The sequence below is a fragment of the Sus scrofa genome, chromosome 2, assembly GCF_054392235.1.
Source record: "Sus scrofa isolate SSC_HxYL_T2T_F1_AM1 chromosome 2, Sscrofa_HxYL_maternal_Yorkshire_Landrace_v2.0, whole genome shotgun sequence".
NCBI lineage: Eukaryota > Metazoa > Chordata > Mammalia > Artiodactyla > Suidae > Sus > Sus scrofa.
Window position 1 is genome coordinate 92854740 of NC_139384.1, and position 24276 is coordinate 92879015.

The 24276-nt window shown below is 41.2% G+C and overlaps 1 long non-coding RNA gene across 8 annotated transcripts in view; it reads right to left on the bottom strand.

Moving 5' to 3' along the window:
* The window catches only part of LOC102165038 (uncharacterized), a 66137-nt gene that overhangs the window by 27499 nt on the left and 14362 nt on the right, over positions 1–24276 (bottom strand). Inside the window, exon 4 of one of the 8 annotated variants that reach the window (XR_014838052.1) lies at positions 8250–11393. The exons of 6 other annotated variants lie outside the window; for them this stretch is intronic. This is a non-coding gene — a long non-coding RNA (uncharacterized LOC102165038). Of the gene's footprint in view, positions 1–8249; positions 11394–24276 lie in introns of those variants that run through there. One more of the 8 variants, XR_014838053.1, reaches the window with a different exon arrangement.

Sequence of the window (24276 nt, forward strand, 5' to 3'; positions counted from 1 at the left end):
ACATTAAGACATATTATAATAAAAATGGCAAAAGTTAAAGATAGGATTCTAAAGGTGGCAAGAGAAAAACAAAGACTTATTTATAAGGGAACCTCCATAAGGCTATCAGCTGATTTCTCTACAGAAACACTACAGGCCAGAAGAGAGTGGCAAGATATATTCAAAGTTCTAAAAGGGGAAATTGTGCAGCCTAGAATAATCTACCCAGCAAGAATATCATTTACAATAGAAGGAGAAATAAAGAATTTCTCCAACAAACAAAAACTGAAAGATATAACAACACTAAACCCATTCTAAAAGAAATACTGAAAGGGCTCCTCTAAATAAAAAAGAAGCAAGAAGAAACAGTATAGAGGAAATCACAACTGGAAAGTAATCACTTAAATAAGCCAGTATACAGATCTGAAAGGAAAAAAAAAAATATTGTAAAAGTGATGATAATCACAAGGAACAGCAAAACGATAAACACAAAGATGTTAAAAAAGGACATCAAAATCATAAAATATGGGGAAGGAAGTAAGAAAATCTAAACTAATTTTTTAAGAATGTTTTTGAGCCTATATGACTATCAGGCTAAAACACGCAGATATAGGAAGGAGTTAACATACTTGAAAAACAGGACAACCACAAATAAAAGCCAAATAATACATTCACAAAAACTAAAAAGAAAAGGACACAAGCATAGAATAAAAGGAAATCATCCAACCAAAAAAAGAAAGGAACAAAGGAGAAACAGAATCAACTGGAAAACAGGGTTAAAAATGGCAATGAATACATATTTATCAATAATTACCTTAAATGTCAATGGACTGAATGCTCCAATCAAAAGACAGTGGCAGATTGGATAAAAAACAAAAACAAAAACAAAAACAAAAAAAACAAGAGCCTGCAATATTCTGCCTACAAGAGACTCATCTTAGAGCAAAGGACACATATAAATTGAAAGTGAGGAGATGGAAAAACACATTTCATGTGAATGGAAAAGACAGGAAAACAGAAGTTGCAATACTCATATCAGACAAAATAGACTTTAAAATGAAGACCATAAAGAAAAACAAAGAAGGACACTGTTTAATAATAAAAGGATCCATTCAAGAGAAGAATATTACACTCATCAATATATATGCCCCTAATATAGGAACACCCATATATGTACAACAAATACTAAGACATTAAAGGAGAAACTGATGGGAATGCAACAAGAGTAGGAGACTTTTAACACCCTACTCACATCAATGGAGAGATCTCTAGATAGAAAGTCAATAAGGCAATACAGATCCTAAATGACACAATAGAAAAGTTAGACTTAATTGATATTTTCAGGACAATTACTTCCAAAAAAAATCAGAATATACATTCTTTTCAAGCACACATGGAACATTCTCAAGGACTGACCACATACTGGGGCACAAAAACCTTGACAAATTTAAGTGTATAGAAATTATTTCAAATATCTTTGACCACAATGGCGTGAAACTAGAAGTCAACCAAAGGAAAAGAAATGAGAAAAAACTGACTACGTGGAGACTAAACATGCTGCTAAAAAAACAGTGGGTTGGAGTTCTCGTCATGGCTCACAGGAAATGAATCTGACTAGTATCTATGAGGACACAGGTTCAGTCCCTAGCCTCGTTCAGTGGGTAAGGATCTGGCATTCCCGTGAGCTATGTTGTAGGTCACAGACATGGCTTGGATCTGGCATTGCTGTGGCTGTGGTGTAGGCTGGAGGCTACGGCTCTGATTCAACGCCTAGCCTGGGAACCTCTATATGCCATGAGTGCAGCCCTAAAAAGACCAAAAAAAAAAAAAAAAAAAAATTTAAACTGGGTCAGCGAGGGAATCAAAAGGGAAATTACAAAATACCTTGAGGAGTTCCCATTGTGGTGAAACATAAACAAACCAACTAGTATTCATGAGGATGTAAGTTTGAACCCTGGCTTCACTCAGTGGTCAGGGATCTGGTGTTGGCCTGAGCTATGGTATAGGTCTCAGACATGGCTTGGATCTCACATTTCTTTTTTTTTTTTTTTTTTTTTGTCTTTTTGTTGTTGTTGTTGTTGCTATTTCTTGGGCCGCGGGATATGGAGGTTCCCAGGCTAGGGGTCGAATCGGAGCTGTAGCCACCGGCCTACGCCAGAGCCACAGCAACGCGGGATCCGAGCCGCGTCTGCAACCTACACCACAGCTCACGGCAACGCCGGATCATTAACCCACTGAGCAAGGGCAGGGACCGAACCCGCAACCTCATGGTTCCTAGTCGGATTCGTTAACCACTGCGCCACGACGGGAACTCCGGATCTCACATATCTGTGGCTGTGGTGTAGGCCAGCGGCTTTAGCTCCCATTTGACCACTAGACTGGGAACTTCCATAAGCCATGGGTGAGGCTCTAAAAAGCAGAAAATTAAATTAAATTAAAATTAAAAATACCTCGAGACAAATGGTAATGAAAACACAACCATTCAAAATCTATGGGATGCCACAAAAGCAGTGCTTAGAGAGAATTTCATAGCAATACAGGTCTTCCTCAAAAAAGAAGAAAAATCTCAAATCGACAACTTAACCTTCCACCTGAAAGAATTAGAAAAGAAGAATAAACAAAACCTAAAGTCAGCAGAAGGAAGGAAATCATAAAGATCAGAGAGGAAATCAACAAAACAGAGATTCAAAAAACAATTGAGAAAATCAATAAAACCAAGAGCTGGTTCCTTGAAAGTATCAACAAAATTGACAAACCTCTGGCCAGATTCAAAGAAAGAACTCCAATAAATGAAATAAGAAATCTCAATGGAAACTGCAAAAATCCAAAAAAAAAACAAACATAAGAGAATACTATGAATAATTATATGCCAACAAATTTGACAACCTAGAAGAAATGGACAAATTTCTAGAGACATACAGCCGACCAAAACTGAATCAAGAAGCAGTAGATCAATTGAGCAGACCAATTACTAGAAATGAAATTGAATATGTAATAAAAAACACCTTTTCCTACAAACAAAAGTCCAGGGCCAGATGGCTTCACAGGCAAATCCTACCAAACATACAAAGAACTTACACCCATCTTTCTTAAACTTTTCCAAAACAATGAAGAGGAAGGAACACTCCCAAAGACATTCTAAGAACTCATCATTACCCTAATACCAAAAACAGACAATAATACTACCAAAAAAGAAAATTATAGGCCAATATCTTTGATGAATATAGATGCAAAAATTCTCAACAAAATTTTAGCCAACAAAATCCAACCAACACATAAAAAAGATCATAACACCACAACCAAGTGGGACTCATCCCAAGTTCACAAGGATGATTCAACATACACAAATTAATCAACATCATATACCGCATTAACAAAAGAAAAGTCAAAATCCACATGATCATCTCAATAGATGCAGAAAAAGCATCCATTCATGATAAAAACTCTTATCAAAGTGGGTATAGAGGGAACATAACTTAACACAATAAAAGCCACTTATGACAAACCCACAGCCAATATAATACTCAACAGAGAAAAGCTGAAAGCCTTCTTACTAAAACCTGGAACAAGACACAGATGCCCACTCTCACCACTTTTATTCAACACAGTATTGGAAGTCCTAGCCACAGCAATCAGACAAACAAAAGAAATAAAACGTATCCAAATTGGAAGAGAAGAGGTAAAACTGTCACTCAATGCAGATGACATGATACTATATATAGAAAATCCTAGGGACTCCACACAAAAACTATTTGAGCTGATCAACAAAATGAGCAAAATAGCAGGATACAAGATTAACATTCAGAAATTGGTTGCATTTCTGTATACTGACAATGAAATATTAGAAAAGGAATACAAAAATACAATACCATTTAAAATCACAACACCCTCAAAAATGAAATACCTAGGAAAAAAAGCTGACCAAGGAGGTAAAAGACTTATATGCTGAGAACTATAAAATATTAATCAAAGAAATTAAAGAGTATTCAAAGAAATGAAAAGATATTCCATGCTCCTGATTGGAAGAATTAATATTGTTAAAATGGTCATAGTACCCAAAACAATCTACAGATTCAATGCAATCCCTATCAAATTACCCATGATATTTTTCACATGACTAGAACAAACAATCTACAAATTTACATGGAACCATAAAAGACACAGAATGGCCAAAACAACCCTGATGAACAAAAACCAAGCAGGAGGCATAGCTCTCCCAGGCTTCAAAAAATATTACAAAGCTACAGTAATCAAGACAGTGGTACTGGTACAAAAACAGACATACAGACCAATGGAACAGAATAGAGAACCCAGATGTAAACCCAGACACCTTTGTTCAATTAATCTTTGACAAAGGAGGCAAGAATATAAAATGGGAAAAAGACAGTCTCTTTAATAAGTGATGCTGGCAAAACTGGACAGCTATACGCAAATCAATGAAACTAGAACACACCTTCACACCATGCACCAAAATAAACTCAAAATGGCTTAAAAACTTAAACATAAGACAAGACACCATCAAACTCCTAGAAGAGAACAGAGGCAAAATATTCTCTGACATCAAACTTACAAATGTTTTCTTAGGTCAGTCTCCCAAAGCAATAGAAATAAAAACAAATTAAACCAATGGGACCTAATCAAACTTACAAGCTTTTGCACAACAAAGAGAACCATAAGAAAAACAAAAAGACAACCTACAGAATGGGAGAAAATAGCTGCAAACTATGGAACCAACAAGAGCTTAATCTCCAAAATATGCAAACCACTCATACAACTCAACAGCGAAAAAACAAATAACCCAATTGAAAAATGGGCAGAAGACTGGAATAGCCATTTCTCCAAAGAACACATATGGATAGTCAACAAAAAAGGCTCAACATCACTAATTACTAGAGAAATGCAAATCAAAACTACAATGAGGTTGTTTTCACACTCCATACAAGTCAGAATGGCCATGATTAGTAAATCTACACATAACAGATGGTGGAGAGGTTTTGGAGAAAAGGGTACCCTCCTTCACTGTTGGTGGGAATGCAAAGTGATACAGCCACTGTGGAAAACAGTATGGCGGTACCTCAGAAAAGTAAATATAGAACTACCACGTGATCTAGCAATCCCACCCCTGGGCATATATCTGGACAAAACTTTCATTCGAAATGATACATGCACCCCTATGTTCATTACAGCTCTATTCACAATAGTCAAGATATGGAAACAACCTAAATATTCATCGACAGATGGATTAAGAAGTTGTGGTACAAATACACAATTGAATACTACTCAGCCATAAAAAAGAACAAAATAATGCCATTTGTAGGAACAGGGATGGAACTAGAGATTCTCACAATAAGTAAAAAAAGTCAGAAAGAGAAAGACAAATACCATATGATATCACTTACATCTGGAATCTAATATAAGGCACAAATGAACCTATCTACAGAAAAGAAACAAACTCGTGGACGTGGAGAACAAACTTGTGATTGCCAATGGGGAGGGGGAGGGAGTGGGATGGACTGGGAGTTTGGGGTTAGTAGATGCAAACTATTGCATTTGGAGTGGATAAGCAATGAGTTCCTGCTGTATAGTGCAAGGAACTATATCTAGTCACTTGTGATGGAACATGATGGAGGATAATGTGAGAAGAATGTATATATATGTACACCTCTATATAACTGGGTCACTTTGTTGTATAGCAGAAATTGACAGAACATGATAAATCAACTATAATAAATATATATATATAAAATAATTGTATGAGTCATTAAGAAGGAATGTGGTCACTTAATGGAGGTTTACATAAAAACATTAAAGGATAACAGAAAAGAGGATACTTCCTTAAGCCAGTATCCGAATTTTGCAAAGATAAATTTCATATGCTCTTTTGAAAATCCAGAATAGAGTTGGCTTTAATAACATCGATATTATTTTGGAAATTTTGAATGTTACAAGTTAAATAAAAATGAGATGAAGAAATATTTTAAGTAATCAGTCGAAATAGCATTTTTGTAGGTGACTGTATAAAAGGAAAAGACAAAGAACTACCTGGAAACTTCCCTGGAGTGAAGAGTAAAACAGAGGAAATATCAATTCTCCCAAATGCGTAGTTTTTGTTTGTTTGTTTGTTTGTTTTTGTCTTTTTGCCATTTCTTGGGCTGCTCCCATGGCATATGGAGGTTCCCAGGCTAGGGGTCGATTCGGAGCTGTAGCCACCAGCCTAAGCCACAGCCACAGCAATGCGGGATCCTAGCCGCATCTGCAACCTACACCAAAGCTCACGGCAACGCTGGATCCTTAACCTATTGAACGAAGCCAGGGATTGAACCTGCAACCTCATGGTTCCTAGTCGGATTCATTAACCACTGAGCCATGACAGGAACTCCAATTAATGCTTAGTTTTAACCCAACCTCAAAAAAAAAAAAAAAAAAAAGCCAGTACCATTTTCCATGAAATTTTTTTTTTTTTTTGTCTTTTTGTTTTTTTTTTGTTGTTGTTGTTGCTATTTCTTGGGCCGCTCCTGCGGCATATGGAGGTTCCCAGGCTAGGGGTCTAATCGGAGCTGTTGTTGCTGGCCTACACCGAGCCACAGCAACTAGGGATCTGAGCCATGTCTGCAAACTACACCACACAGCTCATGACAACACCGGATCCTTAACCCACTGAGCGAGGCCAGGGATCGAACCTGCAACCTCATGGCTCCTAGTCAGATTTGTTAACCACTGAGCCATGACAGGAACTCCTCAGAAAATATATTTTAAAACAATAACAATAAAATAGGATTTAAATACTGAAATAACACAAAACCTATCCATATAAAGACCAGAAATAAATCTTACCATACATAAGGCTATGTGATAAAGAAGTTATAACCAAAGAAAGCTAGAATTTAATAAACCCTGCTAGGACAGCTGATTAGTATATGGGGGCGCAATTTATGTGTGTTCCTATCATTCCCCCTCCTCCCAGTTTTAACAGTACCTAAAGAATGAAACTAAAAAAGAGGAGTTCCTGTTGTGGCACAGCGGAAATGAACCCAACTAATAACTATGAAGATGCGGGTTTGATCCCTGGCCCTGCTTAGTGGGTTAAGGATTCGGCATTGCCGTGAGCTGTGGTGTAGGTTGCAGATGCGGCTAGGATCCCACATTGCTGTGGCTGTGGTGCAGGTCAGCGGGTACAGCTCGCATTCGATCCATAGCCCAGGAACTTCCATATGCCATGGGGGCGGCCCTAAAAAAGCAAAAAAAAAAAAAATTAAAAAAATAAAAAATAAAAAAAATAAAATAAATAAACTAAAAAGAAAGAAAAATCACCGAAAAATATAAAATATGAAAGAATACTTCTTCCTCTCTGGAGGGGTGAATATACTGTACTCTTTGAAGCAATAGAAGAAAGCACAGAAAAAAGAAATCCCAATTTTAACTCTATTAAAAAGTTTATACTTCTCTAAAAATAAAAATAATTAAAATAAGAATACATGGGGGAAATACCTGTGTAACTAACACGCACACCTCAACCAGAAGTAGGTTTAATACATATAATCATATAAACAGCTACTTTATACTACTTAAATAAATCATATAAAGATGTCCTTTACCGTACAGTAAATGATTTATGGTATGTTCATACAGTGGAATTCAATTTAGCCATTAAAAAGAATGAACTGGTTCTTACAGTTTGTCAAAATGGATAAATCTCAGCAACATAATATCGAATTTTAAAAAAGCAAGCTGCAGAATGCTAAGTTTGGTATATTACCACTCATAAAATTTTAAAACTTACGAATCAATATTCTGCGTGTCTGTGTATGATGACTAAAAGACTAAAACTACTAAAATGTGAAATGGAAAGATATATAGCAAATGAAAGTGGTTACCTCTGGAAGACGGGGTGGAAAGTGGGATCCACGAAGTTTATAAAAAGGGCTGTAAATGTATCTGCTAGTTTCTATATGTCTGAAATATTCCACAATTAATAAAAGAGGACCTATGAAATACTAAGGGGAAAAACCCTTAAAACTCCAAAATAAGAGTTCCCTGGTGGCCTAGCAGTCAAGGGCCCAGTGTTGCTACTGCTGTATCTCGGGTTCCATCCCTGGCCTGGGAACTTCCACATGCTGTGGGCATGGCTAAAAACAAAACAAAACAAAAACAACAACAACAACAAAAACCCCAAATTCCAATATAAAACAACATGTACAAACAATTCACAGGAAGGGAAATACACACATAGAAAGATGTATGGCCTCCTTAGTAATCAAAGAAGACTAAAATGAGATAGTAATCACATTTATTAAGTTGTTAAAAAAAATACAAAAAAACACTTAAAAGGAGAAGACATTGTCCCACATACTCCAAGAGTTAGTACGATGTTTCAAAATACTTATACAACATGTAGAATCTCATATTTTCAGTGGAAGATATGGCCATCCAGTTCAAGAACTTCAAGCAGTATTTGAGATTTTTCACTTGTCTTATTCTTGTCTTTACAGTCAAGACCACATGCACTGTTATCCCTGAATTTCAGGAGCAAATTCCTCTTTTAAAAACTTCAAACTTCCTGGAAATAAAGATGATTCTTGAAAATAGCTAAGGACAGAGTCAGGCCTAAATGTTTCCCGAATAACCAATTCTTGATCCTTAAATGTCCCTCAAATAAAACATCTAATTTTTAAATATCCACCGAATCTTCGAACTTTTCTCAAAACATTCAAGGCAGTTCATAATCCTGCAAATCAAATGCAGACTCTTGTCGAGTCCCCCTCCTACCGCCCCGTGAGCTTGAATGTACACACACACACCAGCAGTGACTTGTGGTTTTTGTTTTTAAGAGCTTGTCAGTCAAGACAGAGCTGTCTTTTGTGAAAGAGCACCACGCCTCTCCTGTACCAGGAGGGACCTACTCTAACCCCCAGGGACTGTCATCAACACTCAGCTTTTCCATTTGGTTTTAAAGTGAATGGTGGGGTGAGAGGGTCGGAGGGGACATCAGTGGAATAGAGATGTTGACACAGCGGGAGGCATTTTTATTTTTGTTGTTGTGTTTTCACAAGGGAGCCCTAAATATATGGAATTTCTGGCTTCTCTCAGCTCCTAAAGCCCTTTCTTTGGGATTCCATTCTTCTGTGAGGTTCTTTACCCTCCCGCCACTCCAAGGTGGTTAAGAGGAGAGGCAGCTGAGAAAAAGTTACACTTCCTTTAGAATCTAAATATTTGACTTCATGAGGAAGTGGAGACACATTTGTGTGACAGTTCTCACCACTCATGCCTCCTAGTGATTTCAAACATAGGGAAGCTGGCAGCTTGCAGGTTCAAAGATGTGTAACAGAGAATGCCCAGAGCCTGTGCTGATTCCACAGGGAGGAGTTAGGGTACCAGGGTCCATAACCACGGAGTTGGCTGGAGGGAAGGCAAGCTGAGCTGAGAGCTCAAAGCACATGATTCAAGTGGGCACCACCTTTTCAGCTCAGATAAGGGGTGGATGGCAGCAATGAACTAGCAAGAGCCAATGTTCCCAGAGGCTGTGCCATGCCCTGAGTAGCATTCCAAGTACTTGACAAGGCTTCACTCACTTAGTCTTCCTAAATAGACCTCTGATGATGATTAATTAGACCTCCCATTCTCTGCCCAGGACAACCCAGCATGGTTCATGCTCATGGAAGTGCATGAGAGCTGGGACAGGGACCTCTCTTTAGACTCTGGAGTTTCCATTTTGAGTCAGGTCAAATACACTGATATTTTACTATCTCATCTTCCAGACTGAAGTCTTCCTTCTTAATAGTTTTCCTTTTTCCCCCTGTGAATGTATTACCAAGGATGCAGAAGAAATTATGACACCTTCAGCTCTGTATCTCCACCAACCTCTGTGTCCGTAGTGGCTTTCTGGTTCAATCTGAGGCATGACTTCATTCTTTTCAAAGTGTTTCTTAAGAAACAGACTTATAAAAACTCGGCACTAGAAGTAATCCTTAGGCTTTGGTTAACTCCACAGAAAGGAATGATCTATATGCATACTGAACAAATATATATATATAAGTATACCTATATATATTGCCTTACCACATTGAAACATAAAAATCATACAGAGTTTATGAAATATTTAAGTCAAATGATATGTTACTTGACCTGTTTCTATTGAAGTCATTCAGGGAATTTAAAGATTTTTTTTTTTAGAATAAATCTAAAGAAGCTTTAGATGGTTAGAATGGAACCTGCTTGAATCATAAAGAATATTATACTGCTTTAGAAAATTTCAGTTACTATTTTAAACGAAGACTTCACTGGACTTAGTAAATCTGGCCAATATTTAGGAACTGTTTTAAATGATGGCAATGCTATTTTTACTTTCTTCTCACATCCCTGAGACTGTTTAACAGTACCACCGGAGGTGGGGTGGTACAAGAGTTACATTCAAGAGAACTTTGTTTTCTTTGGTCCATTTCCCTTTTCTCCCTCCCTCAGCCCTACCCCTGCCCCCAGCCCCAGCTGCCCCTTTTACTTGGAGATCTGGCCCAAGATGACTGGACCAAGAACAGGCACGGGACCCAGTGGGGAGTCAATTTATAGACCAGCTGAGCCAATCCCCCTCCCAAGGGCATTTAGAGTTGGAGACAGAGAGACTGAGTCAGTCTGCTGATGGATGATGTTGGCCCAAAGGTCATATGGAGTCAGAGCTGAAGTCTTCTTTCTTGATAGTTTTCCTTTTTTCCACATGTCAGTTGAAGTCACAAGGTGGTCAACTACCCCAAGCAGTAGCAGCTGCTCTGTGGAGAGAGGTGGGAGAGCAGAAACAAGGCACAGAAAGAAGGAAGGAGTCCCAGGTCTCTCTTTTCTGGTTCAGACTCTATGGCCAGGTGACTAGATTTCTAGGTCTGAAAGCCTGGGAGGTTGCTCATTATTCATTCCATTTCGTTCTCTAGGTAGGTTTCTCTCATTTACAACCCAAGTGATTCCAGATGAAGATCACTCCATAAACCAAATGCGAAGTCCAGGCTGCAGAATAGTTTCCTATTTCTTCAGCATCACACCAAGTCACCCAGATTTCAAAGGTCTATGGAGCAACACAGGGATGAATACAGGGCACAGACAGGATAGAGGCGATGGGTAGAACTAGGAGCTTGGCCATGTGATATAGCTTGCAAATGCCCAGCTTCCAGCTTCGCATAGTTCGACAACATTTTCCATCAAACTTTTTCACCTGCAACTTCTGTTGGCCAATGATTTTGTCAAGATCAGGGCTTAGCCCTCTCAGCATAGTCTATGCCCAGTCATGAGTGGCATCATTCCAACAAGACAGTCCCCTCCTCTGCTCCTGACGGGTGGTGACAGAGCTTTCCAGGGATGCCGGAGATGAAGGTTCATTCCTTCAATAAGCATTTATTGGAGGTCCCACTGTGGTACAGCGGAAACGAATCCCACTAGGATCCAGGAGAAGACAGGTTTGATTCCTGGCCTCGCTCAGTGGGCTGGGGATCCAGCGTTGCCATGAGTTGTGTGTAGGTCACAGATGTGGCTTGGATCCCAAACTGCTGTGGCTGTGGTGTAGGCCGGCAGCTGTAGCTCCTATTTGACCCCTGGCCTGGGAACCTCCATATGCCATGGGTGTGGCCATAAAAAGCAAATAAATAAACAGGCACATATTGATTGCCCGCTATGGCTAGGAACTGCGCAAGGTGCTAGGGATAGAGCAAGGAGCTCAACAGTAAATCTCTTACCTGCATGGAATAACGTGCGGGGAGAGGCAGGGGCGCTTATGAGGAACACTGCAAGAAGCCTAAGTAGGGCAGTCTTAGAGAATGACTGCTGATGGGAAGGCTGGATGAGGAACCTACCTAGATGGGCTGGAACATGAAGGCCTCTTTTTCTCAGAAAGAGTCAACAATGAAAAAAATGAAATATAGAGGAAAAGTCATGCACAAAGACCCTACCACGGGACAGAACTTGGAGAGAAAGATCTAGAAGAAGATAAGGTGGTTGGAGCACAATGACAGGGACGGAGCACAACCTGTGATGAGGTGCGGAGGGGCCAGACCTCAGAGGGCTGGTAGGCTATGGTGGGGAATCAGGATTATAGAATGAATGCTTGTCAATCTTTTTGTCATAAGAGTGCTAATTACCTTTTTATTACATTTTATTAGATTTTACAAGGACCTCAAGTTTTGATACATTTTCGTCCATTCTAATTAATCGGTACTGCTAATTACATCTTATGCCTATTTAACTTGGGATACAGCTCAGGGTGTTATACTCCCAGCTTTTAAAGGCAAAGAAAATTAAAGTTTTATTTGATGTGTTGGATTAAAAATGGCTATGAATTTTTGCTAATTTTCCTATTTCCTCTCCTTGTGCATCTGGGCTGGCCTGGGACTACTTTGACCAATAGAATGCACAAGCGATGCAATGCAAGCTCTGGGCTGACCCTTGGAGAGAACAGTTTCCTCCTGGAGGTCCTTTGGAACTATGAGTTGTCGTGTTAGAATTGAACTTGAATGTAGGCACTTTTCAGAAACTGCTCAGGGTTGAGAACTGATGACAAGTATCACCCAGAACATTTGTTGAGTACATAGATTACCATGTCTCTTTTCCAGAAAATTCTGTCTCTGTAGATGAGGGTTGGAATCCAGCAATTTGTGGTTTAAGAAGTAACCCAGGTAATTCTCATCTTAAAGAAGTTTGGGAAATAACGGCTAGAGGTTAGGATTTCAGAGACATTTCAATAGGTCTTTCAATAATCTTTCACCGACGGTAATAAAGACTATGTGGAAGGCTTTTGGCTCTATTTTCACGTGGATGAGGCTTAAACCTTCAGGGCTGGAATAGTTGATAGCAGCACACAACTAACTATACATCTGTAAAACGGCCCACCAATAATCCCTGACATGAAAACCTAGGATTTAGGCAGCATGCATTTGAGCATGCTATATACTATGTATTTTAGCCAGAAACTGGAATAGAGACCTCATGCTTCCTCAGTGAGCATAGAAGGGGATCAGGCAGGTACCTCCATGTCCTCTCCTTGGGCCCACTGAACTCCATCTGCGCTCACACACACATGGCAAAGCAGATAATGCACTGAGACTCTCATCACTGCCTTGACTTCCTTAGATATAAACTTATAACATGCCTTGGAGTTCCTGTCATGGCTCAGTGGTTAATGAATCCGATTAGGAACCATGAGGTTGTGGGTTCAATCCCTGGCCTTGCTCAGTGGGTTAAGGATCTGGCATTGCTCTGAGCTGTGGTGTAGGTCGCAGATCCGGCTCAGATCTGGTGTGGCTGTGGCTATGGTATAGGCCGGTGGCTACAGCTCCGATTCAACCCCTAGCCTGGGAACCTCCATATGCCCCGGGAGCAGCCCAAGAAATGGCAAAAAGACCAAAAAAAAAACAAAAACAAAAAAACCCAAAATCAAAAACTTATAACATGCCTGATTTTGCCTCTCCCTGCCCCCTGGATAGCTCACACATGCTCCCTTTCAATAATCTTATCAATGACTCTGTGGAGTCTTGGTCAGCTCAGGGCCTAGTGGTACAATCGTTATTTTGACCACCTCCATCTTCTGCTTCCGAATTGTTGTGTTTACTGACCTTTCCCCAGACTCTGAGAGCAATTCCTGCTCTTTCACACTCAATGCATATAATTTGACGCCTGCAACCAAGTCAGATCTCTCCTTTGCTGCTTTCTTTTCCTTCCCCCTTCCTCACCCCAAGAAAAGCCCTGAATTTATTTGCAGACAACGTTCCAGTTCTAGAATTCACCCTGCCAGAATAATCTTCCTAATGGGACATCTAATGGGGCCTCCCACTGACAGAGGAGACCACCCCATCTGCAGCTAGGGACGAGAGACACTCCCAGGCCAGATGTAAAGAGATGCAGCAGCAGATCAGGGCTTGATGTATATTCATTGCTTATTTAATATTCAAGCATTTTTTTTCTAGAGATATTTCTATTGAACTCACTTGTGGTGTCACCATCTGGAAAATATCAAGCCTCACCCCACTGAGGTAAACCCCTATTGCGTATTTTTTCCCTTTTATGTGAGCCCAGTGGGCATGGAGTGTGTATCTCTATGTTTAGCACATTTCCTGGCCAAGGCCACTCTCAGGCACATGACACTCGAAATAAATCAGTGCTGTATAGACCCATTAACAACGCCTCCTAATTGATGCTAATAGAAAGTTTAAATAGGGCTCTAAGAAGCCTCCATGACTTCTTGATGTGAGGTCTTTTCGCATTTGTAAGTGGTAGACCAGGGTTTTAATACAGAGTCAGCTGTCCAAAAACTCATTTATTTCATTACAATCAGCTGATAAACTGGACCAACTCTTCTCCCAAAATCTAGAATCAGACATGTGTCTAAACCTACAGACAAAGTGTTTAGTTAACTCTGAAGGATACAGGCCAAGGGGACAAGGGGTGTGCTACAGACGATTCATCCAATGGAAATGGAAAATTCACCCCTGTTAGATAAGAGGGATTAAGATAAAATTTATATATTCTTAATTTAAAAAAATTTTTAATGACTATTTTTTCCATTATAGTCGGCTTACAGTATTCTGCCAATTTTTGACTATACAGCAAAGTGACCCAGTCACACCTATATATACATTCTTTTTCTTACATTATCCCCCATCATGTTCCATCACAAGTGACTACAGCTACGCAGCAGGATCTCATTGCTTATCCACTCCAAATGCAATAGTTTGCCTATCCAAGCTCCCAGTCCATCCCACTCCCTCCCCCTCCCCCTTGGCAACCAGAAGTCTATTCTCCACATCCAGGATTTTCTTTTCTGTGGAAAAGCTCATTTGTGCCATATATCAGACTCCAGATATAAGTGATAATCACATGGTATTTGTCTTTCTCTTTCTGACTTTGCTTAGTATGACGGTCTCTAATTCCATCCTTGTTGCTGCAAATGGCATTATTTTGTTCTTTTTTATGGTTGAGTAGTATTCCTTTGCTACTTTGATATACCACATCATCTTAATCCATTCATCTGTTGATGGACATTTAGGTTGTTTCCATGTCTTCACTATTGTGAATAGTGCTGCAATGAACATGTGGGTGCATGTGTCTTTTTTAAGGAAAGTTTTGTCCAGATATATGCCCGAGAGTGGGATTGCTGGGTCATATGCTAGTTCTACATTTAATTTTCTGAGATACTTCCATACAGTGTTCCATAGCGGTTGTACCAATTTACATTCCCACCAATAGTGAAGGAGGGTACCCTTTTCTCCACACCCTTTCCATTATTTGTTATTTGTTGACTTGTTAATGATAGCCATGCTGACTGGTGTGAGGTGGTACCTCATAGTAGTTTTGATTTGCATTCGTCTAAAAAATTTATATTTGGAAAGGGAGAGTATTCATATTTTTGTCTTTTGAAAAGTGTTCAGAAAATTAATTTCCATTCTCTGGGCATTCTTACCCTGCTAGTTTGAGGAAGTATCTCAGATGTAGCCTAGCTGGCAGATGGAAAAGGAATCTTAATTTTTAAGTTTGTTGCAGAGAAGACAAAAGTGGGTACAATTCATTCATTCAAAAGTTTCTATGAAAAGCTTGCTCTGTGCCAGGTAACACAGTGCCTAGAGAGAATAAGACCCCCATCTGCCTCCCAAGGACACACTACCCAGTACACTGAGCTCAACTCAGGTGGAAATGATATGGGGCTATGTATCGTGTGTTACAGTAATGTGCTTCAGGCTATTGCTCTAAAAAATTAACCACTTGTTTGATGATAAACTCATTTTCTTCTATGCCTTATAAGTGCTACACAGAGGTACTGAAAAAAAGTGATTCTTTTTTTTTTTTTTTTTTTTGTCTTTTTAGGATCATACCTGTGGTATATGGAGTTTCCCAGGATAGGGGTTGAATCAAAGCTCTAGCCACTGGCATATGCCACAGCCACAGCAGCACCAGATCCGAACAACATCTGTGACCTGCACCACAGCTCACAGCAACACCAGATCCTTAACCCACGGATCGAGGCCAGGGATGGGACCCTTGTCCTCATGGATGCTAGTCAGATTCATTTTTGTGAAGCCACAATGGGAACTCCAAAAAAAAAAAAAAAGTGATTCTTGAAGAAAGGTAGAATTTATCATACTTAGACAAAGGTAAATATCATATGATGTCACTTACATGTGGAGTCTAAAAAAATAATACAGATGAGCTCATTTACAAAACAGTAATAGACTCACAGACATAGAAAAGAACTTTAACAATTACCAAAGGGGAAAGGGGAAGGGGCAAATTGGGAATTTGGGAGTAACACATACACACTACAATATATGAAACAGATAACCAACAGAGACCTACCATATAGCCCAGGGAACTATACTCAATAGTGTGTAACAACCTATAATGAAAAAGAACCTGAAAAGGTACAGCTGAGTCATTTTGCTGTGTATCTAAAACCTTGAAAATGAACGCTACTTCAATTTCAAAAAAAAAAAAAAGAAAAGAATTTCTAAAAAGTGGTTCTGGGCAAAAAGGACAAAAGTGAGATTGGTTTGGGAAGGCGGAAAGGAGACAAACCCGTTCGACTTTTAACTGGAATTAGCGCAGACAGGAAGTCATGGAGCGGTTGGGAAGCAGCTTCCTCTAACCAGAATCATGCCCTTGCAGGCACCCTCTTCTCCCTCCACCAGTGTGACCTTGAACTGTAAAGGTAAACCTCTGAGAGAGTGTAACAGACACGTTTGCCTCCTCAGAGGCCTGCCAAGACCGGGGTCAGGGGACGGGGTTGTTACACAGTCTTCTCAGACTTTGATTCTCCTTGTTCTGCTTGTTCCCACTGACTTTCTGCTGTACCTTCCCCTCTGGCCTTGCAAGGCTCCCTCCACGTCATCACAGGCTCATCATTTCTGTTATTTGTATCAGAACATTGCTCTTTTTGAGGCCATTTGGCAGAGATTTACCATACAGCCTGAAATCGTATCAAAACCATTGTGTTGACATAAGGACTGAGACAATGCTAAAATCCAGACATGATATTATGTCATCTCTTTGTCATATGGACATTTGGGGGCTGAATTATTATCATTTGCTTACGGGGTCCAAGATAATTAGATATATCAAATGAAGAGGTATTGTCCTGGTACAGTAGGTCCCAGCAAAGATTTTGACATCTCTGAATACTGAAGTCAAATAATGTTTCTCAAGAGGAAAGTGACCCAAATGAGACTATTATATGCTTTTCTTTAGCACTTTAGCAAAAAGAAGTTTTATTGGAAAACAGCGAATGAAATGAGATTTTCGCCAGGAAGAAGTTTTTGGAGGAGTAACTCATTCTCTGTACATGAGCACACAACACTGAACAAAAGATTCGAGGATTGTGTGCACCAGGGAAGGTGCTGAGTATCTGGATGGATACCTGAGCCACACTTGCTCCTACATGCAAGGACCTGGGGGCGACTAACAAGTCAGCAAGTCATGACCTCATAGTGTGGAAAGTTCTGGAACAGGGGGTCTGTAAAATAACATAAGGGCTGAGGAGGAGTTGGTAAGACTGCCTGAGAGGAAACAGGACACATCGAAGATGACACTTTTGTATATTAACCTGTGTCCTGCCACCCAGCTATACTTGCTTATTTCTTTCAGGAGGTTTTTATTGACTCTTTGGAAGTTTCTCTGGCATCTGAAAACAAGTACAGCTTTATTTCTTTCTTCCCAAGTTGTATACCTTTTCTTTTTCTTGTTGTATTTCATTGGCTAGGATTTTGAGTATGATATTAAAATGGGGTGGTGAAAGGGTACATTCTTGCCTTATTCCTAATATATATATATATATATATATACATATATATATATATATATATATTTTGGTCTTTTCTTGGGGCCAAACCCATGTCATACGGAGGTTCCCAGGCTAGGGGTCTAATTGGAGCTGTAGCCGCTGGCCTACGCCACAGCCACAGCAACTCGGGATCCGAGCCACATCTGCGATCTACACCACAGCTCACAGCAATGCTGGATCCTTAACCCGCTGAGTGAGGCGAGGGATCCAACCCTCCACCTCATGGTTCCTAATCAGATTCATTTCCACTGTGCTATGATGGGAACTCTGTTATTCCTAATCTTTTTTTTGTCTTTTTGCCATTTCTTGGGCCACTCCCACGGCATATGGAAATTCCCAGGCTAGGGGTCTAATTGGAGCTGCAGCCACCGCCCTACTCCAGAGCCACAGCAACTCAGGATCCAAGCTGAGTTTGCAACCTACACCACAGTTCATGGCAACGCCGGATCCTTAACCTACTGGGCAAGGCCAGGGAATCGAACCCGCAACCTCATGGCTCCTAGTCAGATTCGTTAACCACTGTGCCACACCAGGAACTCCTGTTAATTCCTAATCTTAATGGTAAAGCTTCAAGTTTCTTCACATGATGTTAGGTATAGGTTTTTTAGCAGATTTTTAAAAAATCAAGTTAGGAAGTTTCTCTCTATCCCTATTTCATTGAGTTTTTATCAGGAATGAGGATTGGATTTTGTCAAATGCTTTTTCTGCAACTATTGATATGATCTTGTGATATGTGTCTTTAGCTTCTTAATGTGGTGGAATATATTGATTGATTTTCATATACTGAGCAAATCTTGCATACCTGGAATAAATCCCACTTATTCAGGGTATCATAATTCTTTTCATACATTGTTGAATTTGATTTGCTAATGTTTTGTTAAGCATTTTTACATCTATGTTCATGAGAGTCATTGGTTTGTAGTTTTCCTTTCTTGTGATATCTCTGTCTGGTTTAGATATTAGGATAATGCTGGCTTCATAGAATGTGTTAGGAAGATTTTTTCTTTGTTTCTATCTTCTGAAAGAGGTTGTAGTGAATTGGTATAATTTCTTCCTTAAATATTTGATAGAATTCACCAGTGAAACCATCTGGGCCCAGTGTTTTCTTTTTTGGAATGTTATTAATTTTTGATTCAATTTCTTTAACATATAAAGACTTTTTTAGATTGTTTCTCCTTATGTAAGTTTTGGTATTTTGTACCTTTCAAGGAATTGGTCCATTTCATTTATGTCATCAAATTCACGGGCATGGAGTTGTTCATAGTCTCCTTCCCTTGGTTAGCTTGACACAGATTAGGGTGTAGCTTTAGGAGAGCAGGCGGCCAAATACTGAACTCCAGAAAACTCGCCCACAGAGATGGGTGGAACATGAGGAGCCCACAGAGGGGACTAAGGAATGGTGAGGTGGGTAGAAAGGAAAGAATGGTTCTCTGAAAGTCGGGGCAGGGGGAATTGTGAGTCAAGTGTGATCAACAGTGTCAAATGCTGCTGCAGGGGAGCCAGTGAAGTGAGAACTAGGAAGGATCCTCACCTCTCCTCTGTACAGAGTCAGAGGTGGAACTCTGCTCCCAAGAAGAATTTTGGAGCCCTGAGCCCTGGAACCTCAGAATGTGACCTTCTTTGAAAAGGGGGCTGTGGCCTATTAATTAATTAATTAAGACATAAATGAAGATGAGGTCAAACTGGAGTAAAGTGGGCTCCTAATCCAATATGACTGCTGCCCTTATAAGAGAAAAGACAGATATGGACAGATGAATGGAGGCAGAAATTGGAGTCATGCAGTACAAACCAAGGAACACCAGGCTTGCTGGCAAACACAGAAGATAAGGGAAAATATATGAGCGAGATCCTTCCCTAGATCTTTCCAAGAGAGGATGACCCTACTGACACTTTGATCTAAGACTTCTAGCCCCCAGAACTGCTAGAGAATACATTTCCATTGTTTTCGGCCGCCCCAGTGTGTGGTACTTTGTTGCAGGAGGCCCAGGAAATTAATAAAGCTAAAGAGTCATCAGGTAAGTCTTCCCTTAAGACTGGAGGAAAGGTAAGTGCAGGTGCAGAACTAATACCTGTAGACATGAGGAGGACAGGAGTGGGGGATAGAAAGAGTTACAGCCTTTGGCATTTTTTCCTCTATAAAACCAGGGTTGGGGATCATCTGCTGAGAGTGAAGGATGGGGCAGCAAGAGGTTACAACTTCTATTACCACCTGTATTAGTTCTCTTGCTGTGTAACAAATTGCCCCCCAAACTGAGCAGCCTAAAACAGCAAACATTTATTATTTCACAGAGTTTCTTTCTAAGAGTGAGGACTCTGGAGATGGCTAAACTGAGCGGTTCTGGCTCAGGATCGGTGGTCAGGTCGTAACCAAGATGTCAGCTAGGGCTGCAGACCTCTGAGGTTTTCACTGGATCTGCTTCCACGATGGCTCACTCACATCCATCTCTCTATAAGGTTGCTTGAGTGTCCTCACTACACAAGAGCCAGTTTCCCCTATAACAAGTCATCCAAGGCGGAGACCAAGGCGTAAACCACAATTTATGACCTAAGCTTGGCAGTCATATACTATCACTTGTGCTCGTGGTGGTCTACGTATAATCTATTGATTATACAGACCAACTCTGACCAAAAGGCTACACAAGAGAACAAATACTAGGGAGGCAGGGATCATTAGGAGCCATCTTGGAGGCTGGTGACCACACCACCCAAATGCTGAGGCCTTCCAGGTCCTGATACCAGTCCTGTTATCTCCCCCTGAGTTTCAGATGCTTAGACTAAGGTGTCGTCTGGTCACCCCCTCTTGGATGTCCCATGAGCACCTCCAAGGCAACATGTATAAACCTGAACTCTTCATTCTCCTCTCAACCCAGATTCCTTCTCTAATTCTGTCTTAGAAGCTCAACTCATGACCCAAACACCCAAGCTCAAAGCTGGGATCATCTACCATCACTTTACCAACTCCTCCAATTCAAATCATTACAGGTCATAGCAACTTTACTCCCTAAATATTTCTTCCTCCTCTCTCTGCTTGCTTTTACAGCCCTAGTTAAGGAAGTTCTCTCTCACCTTCATCACTGCAACAGCCTCCAAACTATTGGACCCACATACAGTTGTCAAGAACTATGAAAGGTCTAGGATTTACCTTGCTTAGCCTGGATGCCAGCAGTTTCTTGGATGCTGACAGAACACACAAGACTTCCGGGTTGGATACAAAGGACTTTATAACCCCCAGCACAGCAAGCAGTCCAAACTCCACATTCATCTCAGTACTCGTTTGCTTCCTAAGAACCACGGGAGGCAACGTGGTGTGACCCAGGCAGATGCTACAGATGCAGTGGGGGTTCTGTCTCAGTGAAAAAGCGTAAGCTTAGGGGTCCTGAATCTTTTTTTTTTCTTTTCTTTTTAGGGCTGCACTTGCGGCATATGGAGGTTCCCAGGCTAGGGATCAAATTGGAGCTGCAGTTGCTGGCCTATGCCACAGCCACAGCAATGCCAGGACTGCATCCTTGACCTACGCTGCAGCTTGCTGAGACGCTGGATCCTTAACCCACTGAGCAAGGCCAGGGATCAAACCCACATGGATACTAGTTGGGTTCTTAACCCACTGAGTCACAACAGAAACTCCCTGAATCTTTTATAACGGGCTGCAAGCAAAGCTGCTGCCCTTTGAGTCTCTATCTCCATCTTCCAAAGATGCTTGCCATACAGACCTCCTTTACAAAATAATCCAGAACAGGAGTTCTCGTCGTGGCTCAGTGGTTAATGAATCCGACTAGGAACCATGAGGTTGCAAGTTCGATCCCTGGTCTTGCTCAGTGGGTTAAGAATCCGGCATTGCCGTGAGCTGTGATGTAGGTCGCAGACAAGGCTTGGATCCCGCGTTGCTGTGGCTCTGGCGTAGGCTGGCACCTACAGCTCCGATTGGACTCCTAGCCTGGGAACTTCCGTGTACTCCGGTGTGGCCCTACAAAGACACAAAGACAAAAAAAAAAAAAAACCAGAACAAAAGGGTAGTTAGTAGCTTATTCACAAGACATGCAGAGAAGCAATAAACCCATGGGGAAGTGTCTCCTAACAGCCAAAATCTAAATCAGGCCGTTCACTGGCTCCCTGTACCTACAGAACAAAGTCAGTTTCGTAAATGACACTGTCCACCTCTGCCCCTTACGTGCCCCCTACTCCCTGTCTCATAACATGGGTCAGAAATAATTTGCATCCCCTCAACAATCTGGGTTAATTCTTGCCTCTAGGTCTTTGCTTGGGTCATCTTCTTGGCCTGAATTTCCCCCTCCTTTCCCTAGAAATTGTTCCTCTTGCATTCTGTGAAGTAGCTTCAGAGGCTCCCATGCATTCCAGCTGTTGCTGGGTTAATGCTTGTCTATGGAGACAGGGGGCCAACCCTTCTTACGCTCTTTCATGGATTCATATTTACCGCTTGCAACTGTTTTCTTCTTCCCCTAAACCAAACTGCCCGTTATGAGGAAGGCACAGCCTATTCCAGTAAAATGAGTTTCTGCAATTTTCTTACCAACTTCTGTGGCGGGGTCAGGTAAATACCTAATTTGGGAAGGTCCCATCATGGTTCAGTGGAAACGAATCTGACTAGTATCCATGAGGACACAGGTTTGATCCCTGGTCTCACTCAGGGGGTTAAGGATCCGGGGTTGCCATGAGCTGTGGTGTAGCTCGCAGATGTGGCTCGGATCCCGCGGGGCTGTGGCTGTGGCGTAGGCCAGTGGCTACAGCTCTTATTCAACCCTTAGTTTGGGAACCTCCATATGCTGCGGGTTCGGCCCTAAAAAGATAAACAAACAAACAAACAAATCTAGTTTATTCTTATTCCTGGGCTCTAGTTTACCTCTCAGCTGTGCTGTCTTCCCAGCAGGCCTGAAGCAGCTCATGCAGGTAGTTTCTGGTTGTTTTCATTCTCCCAAAGACAAAGTCAAATGCATATTCTCCCTTATAAAAGAGCCATTTACAGTACAGCTTTATAAATCTCCCACCTGGAGCCCTATGGCGAGCCGGGATGGGGCGGAGGGCAGGTTTAGAATGGTGGCCCAGGGCTGCTTGCAGGAGACCATCTCTTTCCACTTCTCGCAGACAGAGCTGGAGAGACTGCGTCACCAAAAAATAGTGTAGCTTTGGATGAGATGGCTTTGAGAAACACTGTGAAAAAAACTTAGTTCATTTCTGAAGGGAACCCTGGTGGTCACTGGAGCCTATTTTTGAGAATCATCAGTTTCGAAAGAATGCTTAGCAACACTGGTTTCATTTAAGTCCTTTAATTGCCCCCATTTTGTTGGTTGGTTTGTTGCTTTTTTTCTTTCTTTCTTTTTTTTTTTTTTTTTCCGCTTTTCTGAGAAATGAAGTTAATAGCTTGAGTCACCAACCAGGCTTGGAGTAGAAAACTAGCGAGGAGTGATAACACTTATAAAGCACTGATAAAACTTGAATGAAAAAGGCTCTATGAGGTCATGCCCGTGTGAGTGGGCTAAAAAGGTACAGTCTTCCCATTTGGTACTTCCTTCTTGGCTGTGCGCGTGTCACCTTTTGGGGCATCTGCCCAGCTGACAATAACGCTTCTTCCTGAGGCCCCTGATGATATTTATAGGATTGGCCTCCAGGCAACCATATTTATAGAACATAATTCTGGCTGCCATTTCCCACCCGACAGGGATCTTCTTCCTTCCTTCATGTATTCCAAGCACTGACAACAGTGCCTGCAACAGAGTGAAGATAGAGTTGTTGAATATTTGTTGAATGGATGACCCTGGGGGCTGGGAATGATGGAGAGCTTCCTCCCGTCCTTGAGGCTGGGACTCCGGAGCTGCGGGCTGGCTTTACCCCATCACAGGGCTGAGGAGGAGGGGAAGGCGGAGACCAAGGGCACTTGGAGAGAGGTCTGGAAAGTGAGAATTTGCACAGGCTCCACTGATTCTCTCGTCCTGCTCCCAGGCCTTTCCAAGCCCAAGCTACAAACCACTACCTTGAAATATGTTCCTTTGTCTGTGCTTATGCTAGCTCACAGAGTGGCCAGGCCAAGGCAAGGTAGAAAATTTGGAAGTTGACATGGCAAACGTCTAGGTGTGATTACCAGAAAAGTGGCCCACTCATCACCAGCAGGCCTGGGGTGAAGGGGCGTTGTGACCTCTGGGAAATTCTCAGTGAGCTAGCTGCTACTCAGCCCCCTCTCTCCCAGCCCTCTGGATTCTCAAGTGTGTGCTGACAGTGACAGGATACTGGCTTACCACCGTGGGGACAGGACATAGTCAAACAATAAAAGCCTAGTTTCCACAGAGATATTTGATAATTTTTTTTTTTTTTTTGGTCTTTTTAGGGCCACACCCACAGCACATGAAATTCCCAGGCTAGGGTCAAATTGGAGCTGCAGCTGCCGGTCTACACCACAGTCACAGCAACACCAGATCCAAGCTGCATCTGCGACCTATACCACAGCTCATGGCAACACCAGATCCTTAACCCACTGAGTAAGACCACGG